We start from the raw sequence: 26,196 nt of genomic DNA on the forward strand, positions 1-26,196 counted from the left end.
TAAATATATATTCATTTAAATTTGTTATGTGTTCATTATTCTCTTTAAGTTAAATAACATGTTCATTCTCATATTGAAAGATGTTCATTTGAAATTTAATACTTGTTCATTATCCTATATATTGAAAGATGTTTATTTGCAATCTTATAATATATTCATTCTCTTACCTAAAGATTTTCATTAATTTTAATACTTGTAATTTATCACATTAAAAAATGTTTGCTTGATGTGAATTTTAGTGCTTGTTCATTACCAATATTGAATATTGATCAATTCAAATTTAATTTGTTCATTCTTGTATTGAAAGATGTTCATTTGACTTGTAATACTTGTTCATTTATATTTTAATACTAGTTCATTTTCATGTTTAACTATGTTCATTTTAAAAAATGTGTTCATATTTGTATTTGTAAATACTCATTTAATTGTCTAGTTTTGTTTATAGTGTTTGATTTTACTACCAATTATTTTTTACAAAAATTAAATCTCCCGTTAAACAATTTAATTAATTAAGAAAGGTGAAGACAACGATATACATATTGAGAAAAGATGTGTATCAAGAAAAACACACAAAACATCATAATACTATGTACAACAAGGAGAATGGTTCTATATACCTTTTATTTTTACCAAATATATTAAATGACAATGTTCAGTTTTTAATTCTGATAAATGATTATGTTCATTTTTTCTTTGATTATTAAGGTACTTTACTACTATAATCCATATCTTTAACTCTTTATAAAGGGGGAAGTTGTCAAATATAAAAAGAATAGTGATATGAGTGTGTAGTCAATGAAAAACACTGTTCATAAGGTTGGCAAAATGTTAGAGTTTGGGTTTCTTGCATTTGAGTGTAATTTCATTTCATGTGTTGAGTCACCAAATTTTTTTGACACAATTCCTCATTTTCTTCCGCTTTTTCCTCGTCACCACATATCTCACGCACACTCTCTCTTTAGGAAATTTTGTGTAGAACTACCCTAAAGATAGGGTCATTTGTGAACAACTACCCATTTTTATTTTATTTGTTTAGAACTACCCGCAAGTTTGAAAACGTTTGGGTAGCACTACCCGGTAATGTTTTCCGTCCAATTAAGACGTTCTGGAGCCCACATTTTCACTTTAGGGTTCATGAATTTAGTAATATTTGGGGATTTTGATTTCTATGGTTTAGGGGTTTAATTGAATTCGGGGTTTGGCTTATTTTGGCATTAATTGGCCATTGTAATTGACAAAAGTGAAAAATTGGGCCAAAGTAACGTCTCAATTGGACAGAAAACGTTATGAGGTAGTACCATCCAAACGTTTCCAAACTTACGGGTAGCTCTAAACAAATAAAAAAAATGAGTAGTTATTAGTGTACACCCAAATGTGTCTCCCCAAAAACCAAACCCAGCGATGAATATTTTTCACGTCATTGATTATCGAACGAAGTGAAAGTGTGGAAAGTCTAGTGATGCGGTCGTTCTTTATAAATACCTTCTTTCTCTTTTTGAAAAACTTCTCTATTTATGAAAATGTCCAGTTCAAATTAGTTTGGTCCATGATAAGGGTCCAATAATGGTGTAGTTGGATTGAGCTCGAAAAGACCTTTCCAACGATATATTATAAGCCCAATTTCGATGAATAATGAGGAAGTTATGGCCAAAATACTAAACTGGGTCCAAACCGGATTTTACCTACGACCCAATGATAATGAGGAGGGTCCAAAGGTTGAATCCCATTACTAATTAGGATTAATTAGAATCTTCTATAAGTTTCTAATAGATCTTGATTATCTTTTCTGAAAAGATAAGATCAAAGAATTTGAAATAGAATAAAAACTTTCCTTTTTTTAAAAAAACTTTTCTTTTTTAAGTCCTAATTCTATTCGAATTTAAAGATGTTTAAAAATGGTCAGATATTATATTCATACCTCATAATATTTACCCAAATCTTATATGGTTGAGTATATCTTGAAATTATCTCCAATCATAAATTATAATATTAATTCCGAGCTATAACTTTGATCTTTATTGTTTAGTGACATGATATGATTTGTTATTAATCATGTTAGTATCATGCCTAGGATCTTGCTATTATTATTAAGCTTTATTGAGATTGAGATTGTGATTATAATTGTTGGGTTTATGATAATCATTAATATTATATTGCTTGATATATATTATTGTTATTGCTTGATCACGCCTTTTATGCAGGTTTAAAGGAAATTTGTACTTGAAATCATGCCTAATTAGATAATTAAAAATTTGGTTTAGGCTAATTTGATTTTAATTCAAGTGATCGCCAATAATAGTTTTATTTGTGCATGATTTTTCAACCAACATATATTATACAGGTTTAGGGCTAATATTATAAAAGAGGCCTATTTTATAGGGCGGGTTCTTTCTCTTTTAGATTAAATTCATACCCTCATCTCCGAATATTCAGTCATGGTTCCATACCACTATGGAGTTAGCGTTCTCATGGATCGTGAAGGGGTGTAACCTTCACCCTGTGAACGTTTTACAAGTTCCTAAAACTTGTGGGCGACTCTTTTGCTCTAGCTTCCTTCCCTTTGGATGCCACCATACTTAAATGTATGATTATAGTGGATTCAAGTTTGGGATGCTTGAAATATTTCCTACAGTTAGTTTTTCACAAATGAACCTATGTCTAAATAGTTCTACACAAAATTTCCCTCTCCTAATTCAATCCATACAAATATACAACACATTATTCTCTCCTCTACCAATAATATGTTGGTACTTGGTAGGGAGGACCTGTGTTCGATCTCCCGCAACAATAATTGGGAAGGGACTAGAACCTAACCACCCGAACTGATCCCGAATCCAGATTAGCCCAAAAAGGTGAATCGGGTGGAACACCAAAATAAAATTGTTCCCTCCTCTCCTCTTAATATTTTTGTTCTTCATTGAAGCAGTTTTTGAGCTTTCCCTCCGCCAATTAAGCGGTTGCTCAAGTAAGTATTTATTTGTTGTAATTATCGACTATCAATTTCGGCCATCTAAGGTTCATTATTAATATAATTGTCAGTTGGGTATTTCCCGATCTGCGCCAAATTTGGGTTGTTCACTATCAAATTTGGCAGCTAAATTTGCTTTTTTCTCACCTTCTCCGGCATGTATGTGGCAGTTTCAACGGTGGCGGCAATCCAAAATCAGTCTTAGACTGAGCTTCTTGGGGTCAGGGGTCAGCTTTTTTCTCCTCCTCCCCTCTTCCTTTATTTTTATTTGTGTTTTATCATTGATTTACAATATTTAATTGTTTGTTCTATTTTGTTCTGTTTTTGTTTTGTTTCTGGAGACTGGAGTATTATGGGGATGTGGGATTATAGAGATTGAGTATGTGCAGCACGATTCGATTTTTTAATTTTTTTGTTGTAATTATCGAATATCAATTTCGCAACCTAAGCTTCATTGTATAATATACTTATGAATGTAATCAATTTAGGTAAAACATTGCACTATAATTAAATTAGTGAAGTTATATCAGATGTACCGAGTGCTTTCCAAATTTCAATACTTTACAGCAATATTTAATTCAGTCTTTGTAGCCTAATTTGATAGTTGAGTCAGTTTAAGATATTTTCTAAGATGGATTAATGAGCAAATGAGCAATTACTAAAATTGCTATATTGTACGAGTGATTTTTTTAATATTCCTAACGGAAACGAATTGCATGTGATTTGAGAGTTGAGGTCTACAAGGCTACAAAAAACCCCATTTGTTTTTGTTAATTAAGCAAATTTTAAATAGTTTCTTTACTTTGAATCTTGGTATTAATTTAAGGGCTAATTCAAGCAAACTATATGAATGTTACATTAGAGGTTCCTAAAAAATGAAAAAAAAGTTACATTGAAGTCCTGGAAAACCCCATATGTTTCTCTTAAATATTTCCTTCCTTAGCTTTGGTTTTCTCTGTTGGGAGAAAAGCATCTACAAGCTAACTAATTTAGGAATTCTTAAAATGCGACATCTACATTAAAACTCATTAACAAACTTCTTGATATGGTGTGTGAGCTTCATCTTGCATTTTGAGGTTGGAAGAAGATAAACCAGTTTGATTATGAGGTATGCATATTTCAATTACATTATCCCTCTATTTTGATAATTTATAGACTATTGAATAATTTAGAGTATGAGACAGTTTTTCATGTTTGCTTTGCTTAATTGATAAAGGTGAAGGTGTAAATAGGTGTAGGTGTTTGGTTAAGTAAAGCAAAGTAATTAGAAGCAAATTAAAACTCGGTAAAGAGGAAATCCAAACAGTTATTCCTTGGTGACGTTTGGCTTATATAGCAATACAATACACTAAGTGACTTGAAGTGACGGTTAAGTCGGTTTTTCCTTGCAATGTTTGGCTTGGTTTTTTGTCAGTCACTTGGTGACTTTTGGCCAGTCACTTAGTGATTTTTGGCATGATTAAAAAGCTTCTATAAATATGTTAATTAACATATGATGAGGGGAGGAAGGAAAATGGGGTCAGTTACTTTCGTAACTATCATATTCTCATTTATCTTAGTTTTGCTTGTTTTAATTATCATCATCATAAATTATCCAAAGTTTGATTGCATTAGATCACAAACATACTACACACTGTTGTGATTGTCTTCGTTGTATCTCCTAGTAATTTCGTGATACCCGGTGTGTAAATTAAGGGTCGAAATATTACTTTGGGAAACTGATTTCGTTCAGGCCTCGAAGTATTAATTTGTCCAATTTCGTGTCATTTTTGTGACCCGGTAAACCAATTTTCCCAACAATCCAAAGTAATAATTTCTTACAAATATGACATGGTGTAAGAATTGTCTTACAATTTCTATAATTTGGACAAATTAAGAGGAGTGGTTTTACGAAGATGGTAAAAGTTTGTAGTTGCATTTTTGGTGTCATCTCTTGGAGTGGTGTTTATTCTCATTCCCGAAGTTAATGGAGGAAGTAGACGAGTCTTTGGAGGCCACAAGGAAGAGGATCAAGCGAAAGAACGGTTTGCTCGGTACTATTCAATTGATGCAATTTGCGGTAATTTATTATTGTGTTTATCCATGGCGAATTGGTTAGTATTTCTATCTAATTTTCTATAATGTTAATTTATATTCATGCTTGAAATGATGAATGGTTTAGTTCATTGTTTGATTTTATTTTATGATTATTTAGCATGGATGTTTTCTTATCAATTATGTTTTTATTTGATGATGACTTTTATAGGAAGTATTAACATGTATGTCATTATGTTAATTGTTATATAATATTTATATTGATATTATATATGCTAATTGTTATTCATGGATTATTGACTATCGATGATAATTAATGTGGCAAGAGTTATGCTTTAATAAAGTATTTATTGGTCTATGCATGGTAAAAGATCCATTGCAGTTTTCAATGGGTTATGCGGTAATGACTAATGGCCACGGTATTAGAATAATTTTTGAGGTAATTCAAATGTCTTGATTTAATTCTAGTGATGCTCTTTTCGATAGTTCATGAACTTATTAATGTGGATTGTATGGTATTTACTATTGATGATTTAATTTATTCAAGTTTTTGAATTTACTGTTTTAATTTTACAAGACTATGATTTATTTTATGTTTTATTTTGTTGTCTTGTGTAATTATTTTGTGTAATATTTTCATGCTATTTCAGTTGTATAAGTGTATGTATATGTAACAAATTTGATAGCAATGAGGAGTTTGTCAAATTTGAGGAGTTTGTCAAATTTGTATATATGTTGTATTAATTCTTATGCATGAAACTGATTTTGGTTTATGATGAATGAGCTAGATGAATTTATCTTTCGTGATGTCCATGTTTTGGAGGAAAAATTTAATTCTTGATTATCATGATGATACGATAAATGTTTTGACAAAATATTGGTTTAAATTGTTGGTTTGAATATGTCATGTTATGTTGGGGTTAAGCCAACCAAGTTATGACATATTTGTTTACTTATTTTATTTCATTGGTGTTATCATGTCATTGATGTTTGTTTTAACTTTTTAATTCTCTCATTTAATTCCAATGTGAAAAGAATAATTTATTGCTTGATTAAGTGCATATGTGTTTTTCATAGAACACTTTCCTTAGGCAATATGAAGTGTTTAGCAAATGTCATTGATGTTTTTCAAAGATGTTGCTATGTTTATTTATTGTGTTCTAAGGATGAAGCCTAGACAAATTTAAAAATTCTACAAAGTGAAGTAGAGTTGCAAACTAACGGAAAGTTTATAAAGTTTAAGAAATAATGTAGGAGGTGAATGTTATTAGCCAAGTTATTTCCAGTTTATAAGTTTAGTACATGAAACTACCGCGGTGTATACACCACAACAAAATGGTGTAGTGGTAAGGAAGAATAGGACATTAGAAGAAATAATTAATTCTATGTTGTCATATTCGGTTTTAAGTGATGAATTTTTGGGTGAAGCCGTTTTAACAACATGTTACGTGTTAAATCATGTTCTCATGAAAGGGAAGGATGTAACCCCATGTGAGTTATGGTATAAAAGGAAACCAAACTTGAGTCATCTCAAAGTTTATGGTTGTAGGGCAATTGTAAAAATGCCCGAACCTAAATGTAAAAATTAGGTGAAAGAGGAGTTGAATGCATTTTATAGGATATGTGGTATATAGCAAATCCTATAGGTTCTATGTAATAGAGAAAATGACTTTTGGTCGGTTTACACCACCATTGAGTCATGGGTGCATAGTTTGATGAAATGAGATTTTCTTCAATTCCTAGATCAAAGGATGTAACTCCGAATACCAAAGCTGAAAGTTTGATCAAGGTGTCATTGATCAAGAAGTGGATGACCAAACTCATTTAGAGAAGGCATCTACATCATCATCACGACTAAGGGTAAGAAAGAGGCCAAGGAAAGGAAAAACCTTTGGCCCGGATTTTCATGTGTACTTGGTTGAAGGGTCAAGGGATGAAGTTTCAATACAACATCCATACATTTTTAATGTGGTAGATGATCCTTTAACATATGAAGAGGCTATGAAGTCTCGGGATGCTCCATTTTGGAAGGAAGTAATTAATGATAAGATGAAATCTATCATGGGAAACAACACTTGGGTATTAGCTAATTTACCACCTAGTTTAAACCAATAGGGTGCAAATGGATCTTCAAAAGAAATTGAGGATTGATAGAATTGTTAAAAGTTCAAGGCCCGGTTAGTGGCATAAGGTATATGCACCTGTAACTAGGATCTCAACAATTAGATTGCTAATTGCATTTGCGGCAATTATGAATCTAGTGTTCCATTAAATGGATGTCAAGACAATGCTCTTGAATGGAGATTTAGAAGAAGAGGGTTATGTGTGACAACCGGAAGGGTTTGTTGTAGAAGGCTTATAGGCAAAAGTTTGCAAGTTAATTAAATAACTGTATAGGCACCTAAGCAATGACATCAATAGTTTGATGGGTAGTGTTGTCTGATGGTTTTATGTCTAAGAAATTTAGACAAATGTGTGTATAGCAAATTTGATGACAACTTTTATCATTAAGATGAGGCATGTTTTATTATCTACAATTATTCTTAAAGTTTATATTGAGATAAATATTATAAATCTCATATGACTGCTTTTCTTTGTGTATAAATCACATACATTAGTCAAAGAGAAACATATAGATATGGTGAAAGTACAATGTTGCTTATTTTGCTAGATTTTTGTAAAATATTACGATCATAGGTTTGGGGATTTAGAGAATTAAGTTTTGAGCTTCTGAATTGTTGATTTGCTGAATTTTTGATGTCATAGGTTTAGTTTTTGTTAATGGCATTTGGCAAAATTGGATTTTAATAAGTATGGAAGCCATCGATTTATGCTTACCCAGCATAAATTTGTCAACTTTACTAGCTAAACCTGCATTTCCAAGCCTAAATTTGAGACCTTTTGATCCATCATTGCTTAGAAAGTCTAGAATGTGTTGGAATCGTTTGCAAGGCTTACAAAATATTGCATCATATGAGAACAATAAGTTGGGTTGATTGTGTGTTGTGAATAATGAATTGGGTCTATGGATGACGAATCGAATCTGGGGAATGAGGGGGGTCTATGGATGACGAATCGAATCTGGTGAATAATAAATTGTTGGATTTTTCTTTTGTTTGGTGCTTTTATAGGAAGTTAATTTAATCAATGTTATTTTGTGCTGACTGCTGAGTTTGAGTTAATTTGATTATGTTATTAGAATTTATAGTATGTAATATGCTCATTTATTTTGGACTTGATGTTTTCGACATTGATGTGTTTTGTTGTTCGGGATATACAACAAGTGAGAACGGACACAAGCCGGAGGAGGAGAATGGGAATGCTATGGTGGATGCCAAAACCGAGGTAGTGGTTGAGAGTATTGAAGCGTCTGTTGATGATCAGGCAGGTGGTGAGGAAGGCAATAAAGAGGTGGTTCCTCAAGAAGTCAAGAGGTTACTGAAACTGAACCTGTGGTTACTGAGGGTGAGGAGAAAATTGATGCCAAATATGGTGATTCGGAAGAGAGGGATGCTGAGATACCTTCATCTGATAATGCTCCGCTGAAAGGTGCGGAAACGACTGCCACTGAAGGTGCAGAACAAGGTGATGTTGTGACTTAGCAACAATATCCTGATTCTGGTAATAAAAGCATGACTTGGAGGATTGAAATTCCGAATTATAAGGTGACTTTGAGTAGCTTTTCTTTGTAGCATTTATTGCTTACTCCGTATTATTTGACCGGAATGAGTGATCATGTTTTAGTATTACTGGAATGAGGTTGGTCATTATTTCTTAATTTTACCTAAAAGAGTATTCAACTTTGATAGGATTAATTGAGAGTAGTTATTTGTTCCCAAAAAAAAAAAAAAAAAAAAAAAATTAAGAGTAATTAACTTGCCGATGAATTTCATTGATGATCTTACAATGTTTCAGGTTGAAGTTCTTATTGGAAAATATGGAGATATGATAAAGTATCTACAGCTGAATTCAAGGGCCATGATTCAAATCACAAGAGATGTCGAAGCTGATCCACGATTTGCAACTAAGCCGGTTGAACTTGAGGAGACACTTCAAAGTTTAAACAAGGCCGAGAGTCTGATAAAGGATGAGGTATGGTCGTTGCAAAGATCATTATGTTTTCCTTTGTTTTTTTAGAAGTTTTATTGATCAATTAAGCTTTTTAATGAAAAGCATGGTAAACTATTCTGTAATCTAGCAGTTTGTGTGAGCTCAAAGTTGGATCTGTAGAAAGTTGCATTTAGTCATAATAATACACCTACACCGGCATTACTATATTCAAAGAAAGCCCAATCTTTAGGCTGATAAGGAGGCTTACTGGCTGATCTGTAATATGATAAGTGATGACCACTGACTGCTGTCCAGTAAATTAGTAGCGGAGACTTTTTCGCAAGACTTTGAATTTTGTCCATCTAAAGCGGTAAAGCCAGAGAATGGTTGATCCTCACTCCTCAGCTGTTGGAAATTGACAATAAATGAAAGTTTCAGACTAATTGTAGTGTGTGCATGTGTCTAATTGCTATGGGTCCCCTCCATGCGCTCCCTCTCATATTTGTAGGGTTTTTTTTTTTCTTTTTTTTTTTTTTTTAAAAAAAAAACTCATATTTTTTTTTGCGGTCTGACGCTGGAGGCTCACCATCCCTTGTGGCTAGGGGTTTTACTACTACTATTACTTCTGGATCATTAGAAAATGAGATACCTATTCCCGTTGAAGAAGTAATTTAAACTTTACACCTTTTTTTTTTTCCGAGTAATTCTTAATTGTATAACTACTTTAAGATGAATAATCTATGTAAAAGAAATTCAGTTTTGAGTAGCCAAAACTCGAAAGCTAAGATTGGGAGATGATAGCCTGTGAAATCTATGTAAATATCAAAATCACTTAAATCATAATGGAAAACATATTCATTGTGCACTGCAGGGATATAAATATTATTTCCAGCTACTTTGTCCTTTTCTTCCAGCTTTTCTTCTTTGCCACATGTCCCTTTCTCCTCTATTATTTCTTCTCAATCACTAACTTTTCAAAATTGCCGATTTCAGTCTAAAATCCATTGAAGAATCTAAATTTTGGGAGAAAATGGTTACCAAGTATGACTTGGCAGAAATGAAGTGATTAGAGAGTCTCAATTACCAAGAAGTGGTTATTCTTACAGGTCAAGGTAATTTCAATACAAAACATTTCTCTACTTATAACTCTTGCTTTATTGTTTGCAGTTTTACATTTGCTTTGAAATTTCAGATACTAGCGTCTATTAAGTTTCATTCATTCTATTTCCTATTCCATTTGATTATTTGAAGGCTTTTCTTTATAAAATATACTATTACTGGGGTGTAATTAGTTTAAATTAGTGCTTTGTAAAAACATATAATGTAAAAACATAAGAAGTGCAATTCATATTTAATTGGACTTGCTCCATTTTTTTGAATGGTGTAGAGTGTAAGGCCCAATTCACTTCACTTTAATTTTGCTAAACTGAAATTATTTTTACTGAAACAAAATTATATTTGCTGAACTGAAATTATTTTTACTGAAACAAAATTATATTTGTTGAACTTTAATTATTTTTACTGAGGGTTTATGGGGATCCAATGAATAATATGAAGGGGTAATTTATGATTGTTGATTGTCAATGCTTAATTAATTTCCTATTGATTGATTTAATGCTATGCAATTAGATTAGGCCTAGTTTAATTGTATGGGTTTAGCAATATTGATTCGAAAGGTGAGAATTGATGTTTAGGCTTAGTTTCAATAGGCAGACTAATTTATAAATGATTAAATTAGGTCGAGATTCGAGAGATGAGATTTAATACCGGTAAATTAACTCTGTGATTGTAATACGTAGCGAAAGCCCTTTATAATCTGATTAATTGATGCATTGATGATTGATTATATGTTTTACCCTGGAATATTGTTTATTGGTGAACCTATGCCCTAGGCCTTTTATTATTTGATACCTCCTACTTTTATTTCTCCCTACTCATATCTTCGTAGTATAGTCTTTTAATAACAACAAATTGTTACTTGATAATTTAGATTACTTTTAATTATTTAGGAATAAATAGACTTGTTTCCTTGTGGTTCGACCTTTTTTCCTTATCTACATAGTTAGAGGATTTAGGAATTACTTTTGATTAGGTGACTACGACTTTAGCATGTCATATTTTTCCTATAAATAAAAGGTGATTAAAAAAAACTCCACAATAAAGAAATAGCAAGAATATAATTCTTTTGGAGGGAAAAGTCGTTTTAGTATAGTAGTATAGTTGTTCATTTTTTGTGACGTGTTCATTTTTTATTTTACTAAATGTTCACATTATGGGTGTGATCCACCTATTTCCATATAACAATTGGCTTTAGACAGAAATTTTCGTCCCAAGGTCGGGTTGGGCTCGGCCAACACAAATTTTTTTTAATTTCCCACGAGCCTTAGTCATGCATTGCTGAGTTTTTTTTTTGTTATTTTAATAGCGTGAACTGAAAAGCCCTGCTAAACATGATCTAATTTTACGACTTTTAGACCAGCATTTTCCTTATGAGCCTAGTCCCGACCCGACCAAATAGGCTGAAATTTTTAGCCTTGACTCGGCTTGAACCCTTCTGCGGTTCTGCCCCGCCTTTGGTCACCTCTAGAAAGTTCCACACTTCCTCATTGAGAGGGGCAAAACAGGAATATATTTAATGCTTGCAATTGCAAACAACTTCCCGTTCAATACCTTCACAATTGACATTTTTACCACCTCCTTCTTCCTAAAAAAAATCCTATCCAAACAAACAACATTTTCACACTTAGGGCCTGTTCTCTTACGTTGAAATTCAGTTCAGTTCAGTTCAATTCAGTTCAGCTGAGTTCAGTTCAGTTCATCTCAATTCAGTTCAGTTCAGTTCAGTTCAGCTCCTAATTTCCTTCTCTTATAAAATATTCATTTCAGTTCATTTCAGTTCAGTTCAGTTCAGCTGAGTTCAGTTCAGTTCAGCTGAGTTCAGTTCAGTTCAGTTCAGTTCAGTTCAGTTCAGTTCAGCTCAGCTGAGTTCAGTCAATCGGAACAGGCCCTTACTCTTCCCCCGCCATTTTAAGTTTTAACACCATCCTCGATTTCTCCTCTAATCTCCTTATTTCAGATCTGTTTTTTCAGGTACTATTGAATTTCTTTTATTTATGAAAACAATTATAATTAATCTTGATTTTGATGTCAAGATCCTATGGTTTATGTTACGGAATAATTTCTCGATTATAATTGCATGATCTGGGTTAATTTTAAATTTTTATGGAATGATATATTTTGGGTAATTGTTGAAATTTTATTAATCAAATAATATGAAAAAATCATTTCTTTTTTAGGTAAGATTGTATTATGGTGTTGAATTGTATGAGTTATAGATGTAATGTCAAAATTCATCATGGGGTCTTCTTATGAGAGATGACGAGTCTAATTTTTGAAATTGTGGTGTTGATTGTTTATCATAATCTGAGCTGTTTGGGGTACCTAAAGATATAGGCGGTGATAAGTTCATTAAGCTGTACTCTCTTCATTCTTTTTGTACTTTCGACATTTCCTTTGAGAAGCCCTCATAAATAAAGTCAAATGGGGCAAATAAAAAGGGATAGAAGGAGTAATACAATATCCGTAGTTATAGACTTGAGGCTGGTGTGAACCGAATCGTAAATTTGTTTTGCATATGTTGGAGTATTCTAAGCCAAATTTATATTCTGATAGTACATGTTCAGCATGTAAATCAACATAGTGTTAGTGGCAGTGCAAGAGTTTGTAAAGCTGCCGAATATATCAATATGATTGCGTATTTGCGTTATTTATTTCATTTGCTATTGAAAGGTGAATTTAAGCTGGTTGTTTTTATTGGAGTAAGAGTTTTCTATGTAATTGTAGCTCTGGCAGAGTAGCCTTTATCACCCATTTATTGTGTATTTTCAAGAATGCTCCCTATACTCTTGTTTTTGTTGATTGCGGGTAACTTCTCCAAGATTTTTCTCTCCATTCGGTGGTTGCTTGTTTGGTTCAGATAATCAGATTTGACTTCAAACTGAAACTGGTTGGATTTTTGTCATATGCTTATAGGCTAATAGATCATGTAAATACTTGATCTCTGATACTTGCTCCCTTCAGTGTTGGAACAGATGACCCCAGTTTGCCCATTTGTCAAAGCTACTCGTCCTGATGATGCCTCTTCAAAAAGAAGTGGTGAAAATATATGTAAACATGCAGCAGAACATGAGAGTAAAGCTAAAAGTGAGTCTGTTGATTCTGGCGTAAATGAACCTAAGTGTCCTCTTGGATATGATTCTCGTTCATTCAAAATTGGCCCTCTCAGCTGTGTGCTATGCAAAGCCCTTTTGTTTGAGAGCAGTAAATGTGTGCCTTGCTCCCACATATATTGCAAGTAAGTTAAATTTATTCGTGATCACTACTGCTTTCAACGCCTTTATTTTTGAAGGAAATTTCACGATTATTTTGTTACTGCTCCTTTCTATCCTTGACTAGGTTTCTTATTTTGCTTGGCAATCCAGGGCATGCATATCTCGCTTTAATGACTGTCCATTATGTGGGGCTGATATTGAGAAGATTGAACATGATGAAGAAACTCAAAAGCTTGTTGATAAGTTCATTGCTGGTCATGCCAGAATCAAGAGGTCTCCTGCCAGTACAGATGCCGAGGAGGAAGTTAGCAAAAATAAATCTGTGATTTATGAAGATGTCTCATTAGAGAGAGGTGCTTTTTTGGTTCAACATGCCATGAGGGTAAGTTGTGGTGTGAATAGTTAATGTCTAAAAGCATGCTAATGGATAATGAACTTGAAGTTAGTCAACTGTTAAGTTTTAGCTTTAAAAGTATGTTCAATCATGTACTTTCTTTTGTATTTGTAGGCATTTCGTGCTCAGAACGTGGAGAGTGCTAAATCCAGGCTGTCACTTTGTGCTGCCGATATCAGGGAACAATTAAAGGAATCTGGTAACAAGCCAGAATTGTGCTCCCAACTTGGGGCTGTGCTGGGAATGCTGGGAGATTGCTGGTATACTCTCTCCCTTTCTTCCCCCCTTTCTCTTACTTACACCTCATAGAACTTCACTATGCGCTAGGAACTGGATTGCTCATCCTTTTAGCATCATCAGAAGTTTATATAAGGCTACTTAGTTTAGCACTTTAATGATGTATATTCAATTTTTCTAGATAATAATTTTGAAAAAACCTTCATATAGTTTGATTGTTTGAGGAGTGATGAGGAAAGGGTTATCTACAGGGCTATCGATGTTTGACAGGTTATGGCTCTGCAGAAATTTCTGGTTTACATAAAGATCAAGGGAAGGTATTCAATGCATGGCTGAAATGTTTGAGATGACTCACTTAGTGTTAACTTGTTCATAAGAGCAAGGGTGACTTTCATTTATATTTTATTTACACAGTACTAAGGGTAGGCGGAATGCTATATGTGTTAGTCTTTTCTGAATCCTATTATTTGACAATTTCCATAGTCTCTCTTGTTGTGAGATCTAGCCTTTGTTCAAGAACAATGTATTTGGTACATTAGAATCATTGTTATAATCTTTCATCCCTTGATTTAACTAATGTAGTAACCTTTGTACATCTTGTGGGCCTCAATAATTATTTTTTGTAACTTGTGGCTTACACTGAGTTATTCCATGGTCAGATGCGTATATTGTGGCAAGTTCTTATGCAACCAATGCATAGATATGACTGTTAAGTAATAAATTTGTTTATTACTTTTTGAAAGTGTGAAAGATGATAAAAGCAATGACACAATCGTTAAAACTCTAATACATGTATTCACTTTTAAAGCTTAAAAATTCCCACAGTTTTCCAAACATTGTTCTACTTTTATGTGTATTTCCCATCATCCTTGGGACCAAGAAGAACCGCTTTGAAGACATTAAGCATGCAATAATAATTTGTATCATATTTAGTACAAGTGATGAGAAGACATCTTTTGTGCTATTTCCTCTGCAGGAGAAGTTAGCGAAAAGATTTCAGTATTTTTCTAGTTAAAAGGATAATGCTGCATACATCTTTGACACCTAATCGCGGTCACTGAAGGAGTAGAGGGGATCATTCTCCGTGTGACGTTTTTCATTTTGCTCAGCTTGTCTTGTTGTCTTTCTCAGTGTCTGCACTATTACCTGTAGAACTGCAATTGTTTACAGAACTTTGGTCTTACTATACTTTTATGATCATACCCATAACTGGAGCCCTGCTAAAGAACATAGCTGAAGACTTTTAGGAGGTTGAATAATCTGTGAGGGATGGACATTGAGTATAGCACTTTGGTCTTACTGTTCTCTTAACAATACTATACCCATAACTGGGACCCATCAAAAGCAAGTAGCTCAAGACTTTTTAGCATGTTTAATTCTCTGTACCATATTAGGTGTACAACCGTCAAAAGCAACCCTCTGAGAAGAACCATCTTTGACATGTCTGAAGATTCTGGATCTCCCTTCTTTTTATAGCGCCAATTTCTTCTATAGGCAAAAGAGAGGGGAAGGGATTTAAAGTACTTTTCTGGTTGACAGTGTGCATCTTTGAGTCCTGGGGTGATTGGGGGCATCATCATCATCATATATAGGGTAGAAGGAGAAGGATAAATTTGCAGAAGTTTTTCACTAAATGTGCTTATTTTTTCCACTAAATGTTCAATTTTAATTTTGAGCTGATAAATTTTTCAATATTCTGGAAAAATGGAGTGTGTATATATATATATATATATATATATATATATATATATATATATATATATATATATATATATATAATTTTCTCAATTTGCACACCTTGTGTTGTGATCTTTCACAGTGTCCCTTACGTGTCTATAACTTAAAGATTGCTATTGCACTCATCATTTCTTTATTTTCTTTATGATTGAACTTATTAGTTTTTTTTTTTTTGGCATTTTAAGAAGAATATTGTTATCTTCTTAACCTACGAAAAATATTCTGAACTCACTAAGTTTATTGCAGTCGTGCAATGGGAGATGCTGGATCTGCCGTCACCTACTTTGAAGAAAGTGTTGAATTTTTGTCACAAGTGCCTCCTGACGATATGGAGGTGATACATTCACACATCATGTGACAGCTGCAAATTTAATCTGCAAATTTTACTGTATTGACACTAATTAATAATGAATATATTATTGGCAGATGATACACTCTTTCCGTTTCACTGAATAAAATTGGAGACCTGAAGTACTATGATGGAGATCTGCAAGCTTCAAGAACTTATTATTTCCGTTGTTTGGAAGTTCGTCGTAATGCCATGTTAAATCACCATGATAATGCATCTCTGGTTAGCTCCTGTTTCAATTTGTTGCATATGATGTCTTAGCTGCTTAGTTTATTGAATATTCCTAGTAAATTTCTCTTTTGCAACTGTTCTTCATTGTGAAATAGGAAAGCAGAAACGGTTATATATTATTCCTTTCTTTTTCTCTCTCCCTTTCATGGTTGCAAAACACAGGTTTCTTGTCAAGTGGTGATCAATGAGTGATATAATAACCTGTTTCTTTTATTTTATTTTTTTCTGTATTGTATTTGTCTCAACGCTCTTACAACTTATAAGGTGACCATCACACCCAACTGTCTAACCTTCTGTTTTGTAAAAAGGATCTGGTTGTGACTTGTGAGCAATGCACTCTGTTTAATTTTGGAACATTTCACCGAGCTAAATTTACTAGGTAATAGTATTTGCCAAATATGTTGTAGAAGGGAATAATTTCTATGAACACATCTGTGTTGGAGTTAAGCAGTGTTAGCTAATTGGGATTTGGGAGTATCTCAATGTAAATCTTTTTTTTTTTTTTTTTTTTTTGGTTTGTTAAGTGGGAACAATAAATATGGGAAAGAAAACCTTAATGACAATAATGAGATCAACTTTTATAACAGAAGTTAAAAAGTTTTATTTTTTAACTATTTTTTTTTTGGAAAAATGGAAAAGAAAAATCCAACCTTAGCACTTTTTTCTTCTAAAAATCCAACTTTTATTTTATTCCTCAAAAATCCAACCTTTATACCCCACCTTCTATAACAGATCCATTTGACCTTTAACCGGTTAAACAAGTTAAATTTTTTTTTTTAATTCTCTCAATTTCCTTTCTCACTCCTCCTCTTTCTCACTCCTCTCTCCTCAGAAATGGAAACAACCCAACAATCCACCAATGACACCGCCAGCACACCACCAACACCAACACCAGTTAACCACCGTGCCACCAGAACACCGCCAGTACACCACCAACACTAGTCTCTCTCCTCTTCTCTTTCTCCTGCTTTGTTTCACCCAATTCCCAAACATCTCCTTTCTTCTTCCTCCTCCCCCCATTAATCCAAACCCCAGGAAGATGACCAATAATGCCTTCAATCACAAACAGGGAACAAAACTTGTGTTGATTGTTCCCATAAAAACCCACTATATGGGCATTTGTTTCTGACGAGATTTTCATGTGTTTGGACTTTGGAGTGTTCTGGGAAGCATCGAGGTCACCACCACCCCAAACAACTCGCACCGGCACCACCGCCCGTAACCACCGATGGTCAGAGAATAAAGAAGAAAGAAAAGAAATGTTTGGGTTCGGGGTGGGTTGTCAAAGGTTTTCTGGTCAGACTTTCAAGGGAGATGGACGTCGCCGGCGATTGGGGGACGACTGGGCGCAGAGAGGGGAGCTGTGCCGTGCGCCGGCAGCGAAGGGGAAAAAGGTGGCTGGCTGGTGGAGGTGGAGGTGTTTGGCTGGTTTTCTGATTTTTTTTAATTTTATTTTTTAATTTATTTTTTTTTTGTTTTAATTTTTTTTGTTTTTAACAATTAAAATTTTAATTGACCTATTAATAGCTAATACGTGGCATATGACTTAAAAAAAACCGGTCATCAACAGGTAATGGATCTGTTGGAGAAGGTGGGGTATAAAGGTTGGATTTTTGAGGAATAAAATGAAGGTTGGATTTTTAGGAGAAAAAAGTGCAAAGGTTGGATTTTTCTTTTCCAATTTTCCTTTTTTTTTTTTTTGAGAAGGTTTTGTGTAGAACGGACTCACGTGAGACCGGGCTCAGCAACAAAAATCGATAATATTGTCTTATTTCTTGAAAAAAATTATCTTATTCCTGCCTAAAATAGTTTTATTTCTGATAAAAAAATATGTTATTCCTGACTAAATTAGTCTTATTTCTGATAAAAAATTATCTTATTCCTAACTAAAATAGTCTTATTTCTGATAAAAATTATCTTCCTGACTACAAATTTATAATTCCTAACAAATATTAAACCAATTAATATTTATCTAATACCTGACCATACTAATCTAAAACCTGACAATGAACGTCTAATACCTTGCCCATCTGATTCAATTCACACCGCATATTGTCAGTGTTATATTCATCCCCATATTCATCCCCTTGTTCTCCAGTGATGTATGTATGTGTTTCTGTGGATTTGACACTTTTCTATTCCGGTGTAGAAGGCGGCTAATGGACCGAAATACGCTCCAGAAATCGTCTTCGAAATCGTCGGCGTCATGCTGTCAACAGAAGACGCTATTGAAATTGAGGTCTCTGAAGTTTTATATGGGCTGATGAAGCAATCTCAAGCCCCATCGAAGCAAGAGGTGGGATAATAATTAAATGTTTTAGCTAAATTGGATTCTAGATCTGTTCATGATTCTAAATCAATGGAATTTGTGATGAATTCTCCCTCTTTTTCGGACCAAATTGATGGAATTTGTGATGAATTTCTCCCAAAATCGAAACAGGACAGAGATAATGAAAGTTTCGAAGGTGCGTAAATGAATCGACCCAAAGGTTGAGGATGAAGAAGCAGCATTGTTCTCAAGTCCGGACTCACGTGAGTCCGTTCTACACAAAAGTTTCTTTTTTTTTTTTTAATCCCTTGATGAATATGAGGATGCTAATTCTTCTAAATTATAAATTTGTGTCAATAATAGAGAGATTAGAGAGAATAGAGTGTTGTGTTCGTATTAGCGTATGCACAAGTATATATATACAACCTAGAGAGATTAGGGCTCGTAACATAACAACGGCCCATTAACTATACATATTATATGGCCTAACACCCCCCCTCAAGTTGGAGCATGCAAATCACAAATGCCCAACTTGCCAAGAAGATACAAAAATTGTTGTTTGTTCAATGCCTTAGTGAAAATATCCGCAAGTTGATCCGTCGTTTTCACATACGACGGACTAATGATACCATCCTGAATCGCATCACGGACATAGTAGCAGTCAACCTCAATGTGTTTAGTACGCTCATGGAAGACCGGATTCCGCGCAATATACAATGCAGATTGACTATCACAAAACAAACTCATTGCGCGGGGATGCGAGACTCCCAAACTCTGAAGGAGAGCCTTCAACCACTTCAACTCATCGGTGGTTTTAGACATTGAACGAAATTCGGCCTCTGCAGAAGACTTAGCCACAGTGTCCTGCTTCTTAGTCTTCCAAGATATAGCGGAAGCACCCAGAAACACCAACCAACCAGAAATAGATCGTCTCGTTAGAGGACAACTAGCCCAATCCGAGTCACACCAACCTGTAATATGAAGATCACAATCAGAACTCAAAAGGATTCCCTGACCCGGACATCCTTTTAAGTAACGCACCGTACGAAGAGCGGCTTCCCAATAATCTTGACGCGGTTGTTGCATAAATTGAGACAAGATATGAACCGCATAAGCCAAATCAGGTCTCGTGAAAGATAAATAGATCAAACGACCCACAAGACGACGATACACATCAGGATCAGAAATAAGAGGAGACTCCGATTTAGCCAGAGTATGATTCTGCTCAATAGGAGTACCTGCAGGACGGGCCCCTAGCAAACCAGACTCTGCAATAATGTCAAGAGTATATTTCCGTTGACATAAAAATATGCCCTCCGGACTACGTGCAACCTCAATACCAAGAAATTATTTCAACACACCCAAATCTTTCATATGAAAACAGTCACTTAGATATGATTTGAATGATGAAATTGCAGAGGAATCATTACCAGACACTATTAAATCATCAACATATATCAGAACACTAAGTTGAATAGCTCCAGATTGCAGAGTAAAAAGAGAGTAGTCAGAGTACGATTGTATAAAACCGTACCTTTTCAGAGAAGAGGCCAACTTAGAGAACCAACAACGAGGTGCTTGCCGTAACCCATACAAGGACTTTTGAAGACGACAAACCAACCCAGATTGAGAACCATGAAAACCAGGTGGAGGCGTCATATAAACCTCCTCATCAAGATCACCGTGAAGAAAGGCATTATGAACATCCATTTGGTGTAATTCCCAATTTTTCGCAGAAGCTACCGCAAGAAAAGCACGAACAGTAACCATTTTAGCAACTGGAGCAAATGTCTCGTTATAATCAATACCCTCGACCTGATGGTTACCAAAAATAACGAGACGAGCCTTCAACCTCTCAATAGAGCCATCAGAATTGAGCTTGACCTTGTAAACCCAACGACACCCAAGAGCTTTCTTTCCCGGAGGTAATTTCTCCATTACCCATGTTTGATTATTTTCTAACGCAGAAATTTCTTTTTGCATTGCCTCTCTCCACCCTACATCTTTCATAGCCTCTTTGAAATTACGTGGCTCTACCACAGTATCCACAGCTGCAATAAAAACACGATGTCGCATAGAAAATTTATCACAATTCACAAAATGTGCTAAAGGATAGGGAGTACCTGAGGAGCATGGAGTAGGCGATGAACTGGAGGAGATAGATGGACTAGAGATAGCATGTGCGACATAATCCTTGTGCCAATTCGGAGGATGCCTAGGACGTTGACCACGTCCTAAATCAAGAGGAGAAGAGTCCGGAGTAGCCAAAGGGCTGCCCCCCGTGCTGCCCTCGGCAAAATTGTCCGTGGGGTGACTACGGTCTGGGCAGCCGCGGTTGGGGTGCGAACCTCACTGCCAGCAGACCCCGAGGCAGCAGCAGAGCCCGAGCTGCTGCTGGCAGCAGCCATACCAGAGACAGCAGACCCCGAGGCAGCTGTAGCAGGGGCAGAATAATGCTCGGGGCTGTTGTCATTAGTGTCATGCCGAATAGAGGTTTCACCAAGCGCGAGCACATGCTCAAGATCATCCAAAAAATCAAAATCGATCCCACCATCAACATTAGACACCCTTTCGGTACCAACATGAGAATCATTCGAGTCTTCATTGAGCATAAATGGGAATTCAGTTTCATGAAACTTAACATCACGTGACACAAAAATTTCACCCGTCTCTAAATCATACACCTTCCAACCCTTTTTCCCATGAGGATATCCCAAGAAAACGCACCGTCTACTCCTAGGTGCAAATTTGTCACCTTTAGCCTTTTGATTATGAGCAAAACAGAGACAACCAAACACCCTCAAAGCATTTAAATCAGGTTCTTTGCCAAAGAGAAATTCATATGGGGTTTTATTGGCTAGCAAGGTAGAAGGAGTACGATTAATCAAATAAACCGCCCCAAGGACACACTCACCCCAAAAAGTAATCGGCAAATTGCCTTGAAACATCAAAGCACGACTCACATTCAATATATGTTGGTGTTTACGCTCTACCCGACCATTTTGTTGAGGTGTGCCAACACAAGAGGTTTGGAAAAGAATGCCATTTTCAGTAAAATATGGGATCATGGGTTTAAATTCTGTGCCATTGTCACTCCGCACACATTTAACATTGACATCAAATTGACATTTAACCATAGCAAAGAAAGAGCAAAAAGAAGAATAAACTTCAGTTTTGTCATTCAATAAATAGACCCAAACACCACGGGAAAAATCATCAACAATCGTCAAGAAATAATGAACACCACAAGTAGAAGCCGTTTTATATGGTCCCCACAAATCACAATGTATCATTTCAAGAATACGGCTAGCACGACTATTACTATCAGGAAAACTGTCTCGGGTTTGTTTAGCAAGAGGACAAATTTCACAAGCTTTATGTAAACACTTAGTACCAGTAGTACCTCGAATAGCAGGAAGCAATTTGACAATTTTCTCCGACGGATGCCCCAAACGACGATGCCACAACTCAAATGTAGAAATCTCCGGACCCGTGAGTGCACATACTTTTGGGAGACGCCGGAAATAATATAGTCCATCTATCCGTTCACCGCCTCCAATTAAGCTCCCCGAGGATTGATCCTGTATAGCACAAAGAGAATTAGTGAATCGGACAAAGCAATTAGAGTCATCAATCAACTTAGACACCGAAATCAAATTGCAATGTAATTTAGGAACAAATAGAACATGTTCAAGAATAATGCCATCCGCCAAGAAAACACGACCCTCCTTTGTTGCAAAGGCTTGAGCACCATCGGGAAGACCAACGGGGCATGGTAAAATGGATTGAGTATCAAATAATGAAGACTCGTCACCCGTTACATGATGTGAGGCTCCCGTGTCAATTATCCAAGATAGAGAAATAGTGGTATGAGAAGAGATAGTGTCTGCCGTAGTGTGAGCAAGAACAGAAGTGGCAGGGGGCGAATTATAAGTAGTAGTCACGGCCAGCGAAGTTGAAGAACAACCTTTGTTCCCATATTTGTCCAGCCACCAATCGGGTAGCCCATGGACAAGAAAACAAGCACCATAATCATGACCCGATCGATTGCAATGGGTACAAAATAGTTGTGACTTAGCATTCACCATGTTATAGCAGTGTAGAAAGGCGACAATGTAGAGTAGAAATTCAGAAGAACAATTGAAAAGGAAATGTCAGAAATTCAGCAAGAAAGCAATGTAGCAATTCGACAATGTAGAGTAGTAGCAATTTAGAATAGAATAATAGAATCCCCACACAACTAGGTAAGCACACCACACCACAACAATAAAATAGTAGATTGAGAGAAGCAGTAGATTAAGGGATTAAGGGATAGTAGAAGCAGTAGATTAAGGGATTAAAGAATAGTAGATTAAGGGATGTAGCGCACACCACGAAGCAACCAAAAACCAGAGAAATCAAATTGAGCAATTCACCCTAAATTCGAACCAGACAGATGATTTAATCAAATTTAGGAATTAGTAATTGATTTCAGAAATTAGGGAAAAAAATTTAGAGGTTTAGGTAGTAGAATGTTATTGGCTCCGATACCATGTCAATAATAGAGAGATTAGAGAGAATAGAGTGTTGTGTTCGTATTAGCGTATGCACAAGTATATATATACAACCTAGAGAGATTAGGGCTCGTAACATAACAACGGCCCATTAACTATACATATTATATGGCCTAACAATTTGTCAAATGAAATGTGGTTCTAATTTAAAATTTGTCAAATGAAATGCTGCTGTGACAGAACAGCATTTCATTCAACAATTTTTAGTTTAAAAGAATTATATGTTTTGTCGGAATAACATTTCAACAAATAGGAATTAGATATCCAATCCGAAATTTGAGATATTGCTATCCGAATCCGATTCAAAAATTTTCAGATATTTGAAAATTTCGGATTGGATGTTCCGGATATCCAACATCTGAAATATTATACAATAATATCTAATTTAGATTTTCTAAAAAGAAAATGTAAAATAAAGCCCAAATTTTTGGATTTTTGGATCAGAGTTATTCAATACCCAAAATATAGATATTCGGATTGGATATCCGTTATCCGAAATAATTTGGATATATTGGATATCTGAAAATCCGAAAATTGATATCTGAAGAGGTATCCGTTATCCGAGAAATTTGGATCGGATACCTGATCCGAATTTATTTCGGACCGGACATCCTATATTATGGGATCAGATCTTTGAATTTTCAGATAGTTTTTCTCAGCTGTACATACAAAAACCCAACTGCATAACTTTTTACTAGTTACTACCTTGTCTTCTACTTTTTATGTAGTTAAGCAAATTTTATAATGTCTCTCTTCCTAAGTTATTGCTTCCTGTGATTCCAGACTTTAGATGTAGCAGTTTCTTTAGCAAAAGTGGCTGACGTTGACAGAGGGCTTGGTAATGAAGAGGGAGCTATTTCTGGCTTTCGTGAAGGTGTAAACATGTTACAATCTTTGAAGATAGACACTAGTCAAGAAGCACTTGAACAAAGGGTATGGCTTCTTGGAGTTCTTGGTCAAGCTCTACTATAATTTTTTTTTTTGGTGGTTTTCCTTTTTCGCTTTTCAATTGATACCAAATTACTAAGGCCCTTATGTTTTGAAGGTCAAACTTCATCTGCTTGGCTTCTTTTAGATTGCCAGATTCATGTCTCGCTATACTATGTAAATGCTGGTATATCAGTATATGTGGCAATTTAACCAGAAAAAATGAAAAATCTTGCAACCTGATGACTTGCAGTCATTTCCAGTTGAGATGGCTGAACTGTGTACAAAACTATATCCAAAGTTTATTAGCATGCTTTGTAAAAAGACATGTCATGTAGGATGAAACTCTTCCTGAAAAATAATATCTCTATTAAGCTTTTCTCACTTAAAGCCCCTTCACAATTAGCGCTGTTTGAAAGTTACAGAGTATTATTTTATTAAGCCCATTGATCTTTCTGAACCTCTTCTTGTGTCTTGATATTTGAAGCAGTTGGACATGTAGTCAATAGCCTCCTGGTTCTTTAGTTCTTGTTGTTAATTTAGTAGTTTACTTTCATGCAGAAGTAGATAGATAGATATTCTTACATCAAACAAAGCTTACCTTTAAACTTGCCTTGCAGCGACTGTCAGTGTTGGAATTCCTCAATAGCCAAATTACAGAAAATCAACCAGATCAAACCAGCTAGAAGACAGCTCCGTATGAATGAAAGTTGTGACACAAGAGTGACAAGACCTCTGTATGATTCAACTTGGGCGAGTATATGTACAATAAAAGCTTATGTTTTTCGTGGAGATTGAGAATCTGTAGTTGATGGGAGGTACCCTTGGTAGAACTATGTGAAACCTTGGGAACGTGGGATGTTATGCGGGCAACCCTTGCATGCCATATTTTATCTGCCCTTAAGATGATGACGATATGCTTTGTTCACCTTCTTATGTGACTTTGTATCCTGGGAAAAAAATTGATTCTCTAAAATGTCATCGATTGTAAAGAAAACCAATTTCCTGTACATATAACCTTTATGCTGTAACAAATTCTTCAGTGTTGAAACTTGAAAGTATTATCCTGTGTTTCCTCAATAATAGTAGTCTGGTCTCGACAAAGATTGCTCCTCTTTCTGTAGCATATTTGCCAGTGTGTTATACATCCATGTGCTTGTATTATCCAGTTGCAGCTCTGGCACAAAAAACGAGTTTAGGAACGAAGATAAACCGTGATGAAATCACAAGAGGCTAGTTATCGAAGCTTCTCAGAGCGAGGATCAGTCTCGCCTCTTGGGACACCAAGCAAGGTGGTGATGTGTATGATGTTGCTGTTGTGATATTCGTTTCCATAAATTGATGAGTGCAATTTTGAAGGAAAATGCATCTTTAAAAGATGCGGGGAGCAAATCAATAGGTAGGCAAAGTAACTGTAGTGCCTAAGTGGTGGTGGTATATATTTGCTTTGCACTAAATATATATGAAGTATGTATTTTTAGTTTATTTTATACCACGGATCATTGAAAATATCAAGAACAGCAAGTGGGATAAGTTCTTTTTGAATCAACCACTGAGAAAAAAAATATGGTATAGTTTTACAAAATTAAATGTGGATATCAAATAATCAAATCTTCAATACTATATACTAAAGTAATTACCGGCCTTATCCCCCTAATACACGTGTCACCCTTTCAATAAAAATTTTCCCGTAGTTTTTTGTTTATCTTTTAAAAAAGTTTGTTGCTTTTCCCAAAAAAAAAAAAAAAAAAAAAAAAAAAAAAAAAAAATTGTTACAATAAAAAAAGATAATTTGGTAACTTTGTTAAATAAAAAAAATAATTTGGTTATCTAGATCTTCTTTCATTTATAAAAATTAAGAAAAGTTTGTCAACGCATGTTTTTAACGTATAATAACTCTAATTATCAACATTTATCGTAAAATCATAAAAAGTGGATATTAATACTTTTAATAATTATGCTTATACAAAACCTTTAAACATTGCTCGGGTAAATGATTAGTAATAAATTAATAATCTAAGGTAATTCCCCATAAATATCCTAAAAATACACGTGTTATCAGAAAATTTTTCGCCAAAAAACTGTTGTTATTACTATTGTTTTGATGTTTATTTAT

At 34.8% G+C, this 26,196-nt stretch overlaps 1 pseudogene across 1 annotated transcript; it reads left to right on the forward strand.

Annotated features, from left to right (window-relative positions):
* The first annotated feature begins 2,915 nt into the window (after positions 1-2,915).
* Positions 2,916-25,261, forward strand: LOC145629168 (protein NCA1-like; annotated as a pseudogene). Its single transcript, XR_014111590.1, has 11 exons — positions 2,916-2,965; positions 3,139-8,667; positions 8,918-9,094; positions 10,046-10,164; positions 13,133-13,406; positions 13,534-13,765; positions 13,892-14,037; positions 15,998-16,105; positions 16,178-16,322; positions 23,937-24,086; positions 24,701-25,261. The product of XR_014111590.1 is annotated as a protein NCA1-like (transcript).
* Positions 25,262-26,196: the final 935 nt, after the last annotated feature.

Source organism: Chenopodium album, chromosome 4 (assembly GCF_948465745.1).
Source record: "Chenopodium album chromosome 4, dcCheAlbu1.1, whole genome shotgun sequence".
Lineage (NCBI taxonomy): Eukaryota > Viridiplantae > Streptophyta > Magnoliopsida > Caryophyllales > Amaranthaceae > Chenopodium > Chenopodium album.